Source organism: Dermacentor variabilis, chromosome 2 (assembly GCF_050947875.1).
Source record: "Dermacentor variabilis isolate Ectoservices chromosome 2, ASM5094787v1, whole genome shotgun sequence".
NCBI classification, from domain to species: Eukaryota; Metazoa; Arthropoda; class Arachnida; order Ixodida; family Ixodidae; genus Dermacentor; species Dermacentor variabilis.
Window position 1 is genome coordinate 256,164,651 of NC_134569.1, and position 5,709 is coordinate 256,170,359.

A 5,709-nucleotide genomic window follows, 5' to 3' on the forward strand; every position below is an offset into this window, starting at 1 on the left:
CTAGCGCCCGCGAATTTCCTAATTTCATCGCTCCACCTAGTGTTTTGTCGTCCTCGATTGCGTTTCCCTTCTCTTGGTACCCATTCTGTAACCCTAATGGTCCAACGGTTATCTAACCGGCGCATTACATGACCTGCCCAGCTACATTTTTTCCTCTTGATGTCTATTAGAATATCGTCTATACCCGTTCGCTCTCTGATCCAAACCACTCTCTTTCTCTCTTAACGTTATGCCTATCAATCTTCGTTCGATCGCTCTTTGCGTGGTCCTTAACTTGCTCTCAAGTCTCTGCCCATATGCACTGGCATAATTCACTGGGAAATGCATTGGCACTGGACATATTGCACTGGCAAAATGCACTGATTGCACACCTTACTTTTTAATAATAATGGTAAGCTTCCAGTCAGGAGCTGGCAATGTCTGCCGTATGCGGTCCAACCTATGTTTAGTCTTCTGTGAATTTCCTTCTCATGATCAGGGTTCCCTCTGATTAATTGACCTAGGTAAACGTACTCCTTCACAGTCTCTAGTGGCCGACTGGCCATCCTGATCTCTTGTTCCTTTGCCCGGCTATTTATCATTATCTTCATCTTCTGCATAATAATATTCAACCCCACTTTTACACTCTCTCTGTTAAGGTCTCCAATCATTTGTTGTAACTCGTCTGCATTGTTGTTGAATAGAACAATGTCATCGGCAAACCGAAGGTTGCCGAGATATTTGCCGTCGATCTTTACTCCTAAGCCTTCCCAGTTTAATAGCTTGAATTCTCCTAAGCACGCAGAAAATAGCTTTGGAGAAATTGTGTCTCCCTGTTTGACCCCTTTCTCTATAGGTATCTCCCTGCTTTTCTTGTGTAGAATTAAGGTAGCTGTAGAACCTCTGTAGATATTCTAACGCGAAAGACGAGTCAGTAAGACGAGAAACTATTTACAGATTATGTTTACAACAACGGTTGCAGCACTGACCGGTTAGATTCACAGCGCGAGCCCAGTTCGTTCTTCCTCCTCTTTTTCTGGAGTGATGGCGCCTACGCGCCTCGTTCAAACAAACAAATACCTCAAGTATGTAGCAATATTTTCCAAGCTTTTTACGTAAGCGTTCTGTACTCCTTGATTACGTAGTGCCTCTACGATTGCTGGTATCTCTACTGAATCAAATGCCTTTTCGTAATCATATAAGCCACATAGAGAGGCTTATTGTACTCTGCAGATTTCGCGATAACCTGATTGATGACATGGATGTGATCCATTGTAAAGTATCTCTTCCTGAAGCCAGCCGGTTCCCTTGGTTGACAAAATCCAGTGTTAACCTTATTCTATTGGAGATTATTTTGGTAAATATTTTATATAATACTGGGAGCAAGCTAATGGTCCCATAATTGTTAAATTCTTTAACGTCTCCTTTTTTTTGTGGATTAGTGTAATGTGTGCATTCTTCCAGTTTTCTGGGACCCTTGCAGTCGATAGACACTTCGTGTAAAGAGCCGCTAGTTTTCCAAGCATTATGTCTCCTCCATCTTTGATTAAATCGACTGTTATTCCACGTTATCCTCCCGCTCTTCATCGTTTCATGTCTTGCAGGGCCCTTCTGACCTTATCGCTAGTTATAGGAGGGTTTCTGTATACTGTTCATTACTGTTTCTAAGTGAACTATCGTGACTTCAACCCGCCGTGGTTGCTCAATGGCTGTGGTGTTCGGCTGCTGAGCACGAGGTCGCGGGATCGAATCCCGGCCATGGCGGCCGCATTTGGATGGAGGCGAAATGCGAAAAACACCCGTGTACTTAGATTTATATGCACGTTAAAGATCCCCAGGTGGTTGAAATTTCCGGAGTCCTCCACTACGGCGTGCCTTATAATCAGAAAGTGGTTTTGGCACGTTGAACCCCATAATTTTATCGTGACTCCTCTGGGTATTGTATACAGGTCAGCTTAGAATTTTTCCGCTGCTTTTACTATATCTTCGAGATTGCTGATGATATTATATCCTTCCTACCTTTTAGTGCATACATCATGGTTTGTCCTATGCCAGGTTTCTTTTTTACTGATTTCAGGCTGCGTTCATTTTTTACGGCTTCTTCAGTCTTTCTCATGTTATAGTTTCGAATATCAGTTACTTTCGCCTTGTTGATCAGTTTTGACAGTTCCGCGAATTGCGTAACGCTGTGCGGCCGCCAGTCCCATACAACCGCGTAGAGCGCAGGACTCTGCGATTCTAGACGTACTGCGCTCACTGCGAAAGGTGAGGAAAACACCCACATAAGCACAGCAGAGAAGTGGCTACGCGAGGCGGTTCGACCGATAACTGTAGAAGCGTCATTCAAAACAAGTAATTGTTCTCCACTTCCGGCGGCGTTTTCTCTACTTCCTTTTTAAATAAAAAGATGTTGATCCATAAATATTCTCATAAACAACGGTTAACTTTTTTATTATTCGCTATTGCTTGCAGTTTGGTTGTTGCCTTCGCTCTCTCCCTTAGTAGATCGCTTAATTTCTCAACTCCTTGCTATTTTTGTTTCCAGTTGCCAATTTTGAACGAAAAGTGCTATACAGTTAGGGAAAAACAGACGAGGTAACGGGCGACAGTCATCTTGCTTATGGGTTTAAGGGTTATTGCAGGGTTTCATGATGGACGCTCTTTCACATTATTTTATTTCCCACCTTATCTAACTCATATCACGTGTATATGGTTCCAGGCATCTGCCAGCGTCGCGGCGAGCCGTAACTCAAGGAAACAATGAAGCAAAGGGATAAGTTAAACGCAATTGGCGTTTTCTCCGGCCGCAACTCGTTCCATGAGAGTACAGACCAGCTGAGTAACAGCCGCATCCCTCTCCTGGTCCCAGGATCAGCCTAAAGAAAGAAGGTTGAACTAACAAAAGCAACAGCTATGCGCGTGATGGTTGAATAGATGGTGACAACTGAACGTATCTCGAGTTTATCGCGCGGGTGCGGAATCTACGAGAAAACTGTCCTTCACATTACAAGAGATGCCGATAACTACCGCCATCTAAAAGGAGTGAAAAAGGCAGCATAATGCTGACCGATGAACAGCTGCGAAGTCTCAACATTGATCTGGCGGCGCTTTAGGAATGTGTGAGGAGTGGTGGCGTGGGTGGGGAGGGGGGAGGGTATGCCACTTGATTTCGGGGGGGGGGGGGCGGGCCCCCCGGCCCCCCCCCCCTGGGTACGTGCCTGTTAACAACACATGCTTCAAATTTTGAGCTTGTAAGCCGAGCACATGCAATGAACTAAAGTCAGCATACATATTATGTTTTATGTTGAAATGCTACAGTGCATACTCAAATAATATTGTGCTTCATGCATAATAAGAAATACAAAACAGAACACCCAGTAGCTTTAGTTTCACTCTGTCACTATGAATGTTACATAAACCGCTCTAAAAGCACAACAATTTTATACATCACCCATGTAACTTAGAAAAAAAAGTGCTGCGTCACCAGCGGGCGTTCCTGCTTTTTTTTACACAGGCAGCAAATCTTGGGAGTCTAAGAAAACAGTCATAAATAAGATGAGAAGAGTAGCCGCTCACGAGCGCACTAGACAGCCGCGCTCATAAATCACAATGTAGCAAACTCTCGCTCATTATCAGTGTACAGAAGTACATATACGTTGCTGCAATCCCGCAAATGGCTCATATTGGCCTTCCCCAAGATTTAATGCGCAAAATGGTCATCGAAGTTGGTTTTTACGCCTGCTGTGCACAGATCGTGTTACGATCACGGCGCAAACACCGGTACGCACACGGAAGTCGCAGTGTGTCGTACGTATACGGCGGACGAAGTCGCCCGGCAGAATCGAGAACGCGCGGTATCCGTTTGCGAACTAAATTAAATGTATACGATTTATTTTTTGAAATTATACAATGAACGTACGTGCCTGTGGCACTGTCAGGTGTTAGTTTCGTCCTGAGTGGAAACATTCAACAGAAGCCGACGGCGGTCCACGATGTTCATGCCCAAAAGCACAAGCTTGCCTCATTCCGGCTCGAAGAGACGAAATGTTTCCTTCGTAGCTCGCTCCGCGGAAGGGAAAAAAACGCGTGCATAAGCTCCCGATAGCAGCGCTAAGCTGCTGCCCACAATCGTAGCACAGTTCCAGCAGTAAACACGATCGGCGAGCAAAACAACCACCGGCTGCATTACTTCGCACAAAATAACATTTTATTTTCGTTCTTAGCAACCATTATCTCCGGGCACAAAGTATTTGTACTTCAGTAAACACTCAGCCCGATGTGTCACCGAATATAATAATAATAATATTTGGGGTTTTACGTGCCAAAACCACTTTCTGATTATGAGGCACGCCGTAGTGGAGGACTCCAGAAATTTTTACCACCTGGGGTTCTTTAACGTGCACCTAAATCTAAGCACACGGGTGTTTTCGCATTTCGCCCCCATCGAAATGCGGCCGCCGTGGCCGGGATTCGATCCCGCGACCTCGTGCTCAGCAGCCGAACACCATAGCCACTGAGCAACCACGGCGGGTTCACCGAATATCAAGCTCTTCCAACACGGCGGCCTTCCCGCGGCGCAATCGGCTTGGAAGGTACATGGCGGTGGCCGCTCAGTGTTGCCAGTCAAATCCCGACCTTTGCGGTACTCTGAAGTTTTTTCCAGTGACTCTACCAACGCCGGCGCAGCAGCGCCGCACTCGGTGCCGTTCTTCTCCCATGGACATGTGGTCCGCTTTTTGTTTTTGGCGAATGCTTAGAAGCTTCAAGTTGCGGACACTGCGTCTGGCCAGGGCTTGATGACATTTGTTGCCCAGCTGCTGGTGCTACCGCGACGTACTTGGAGCAACCGTAAGTGTCGTGCGATTACCCGTTCTCTTGCTGACACGTAAAAAACCTGTTGCGCATTCGAGCTGTGGTCGATGTGATCTCGAAATTCGAAGGAACACGAAACGGTTGTCGCAGTGATCGCAGGATAATTTATTCGTTCGTGCCTTCAACACTGCAGTTCCTACGCGTTCCGCCGATGTAAAAAAAGAACAAAAAAAACAGCGACATCTTCCGCGCGCCAGAAATGCATGCACTCAACTAGCGTAGGTGTCGTCCTGTGATGTTTCTCGCGTTCTAAAGCCTATTTTTCTCCATCTCTATAGGATGACTACGCTATGCCCTTCTTATTTACCCATGCAGCGCATGGCTGCATTTAATTGCCTTTCTCACTGCTGACCGCGGTAATATGGGCGTCAGAGGCTTTCATTCGTTGCAGTGAGATAACGAAAGCGTATTTCCTTCACTTAAAGCTTCTTAGTAGCTCCTTTGCGAGCCGTGGAGTTAAATCATACAATGCGTACGTTGTGAGCGAGCTGGTAAACGAACCCACTTACTGCTGCTGCTACTATCACTTTTACGGGAACTTTCAAAATTAAACATATATATATTAGTATGAATCGGCTCACCAAGCTTTATACGCACGTCCGTTGCTTTCGTTCATAGATCATGTGCGTAGCTTTACCGTGACCGATATTGTAAGAATAGCAAAAAGACAGATGACACAAGCAATGTGCCTGCTTTAATTGTTGTCTGTGCTGTTTTTAGAATGTCAACCAACTCCGCGCAGTCGTTCTGTTTACAGCTAAAACGTGTTTTCTCTTGTTGCATGAGGAGCATTTGCTTCTAATTGTGGCAGTAACGTTGTGAATTGTCCTCGGCCTAGATCGCTGACTGTGTGCAAAC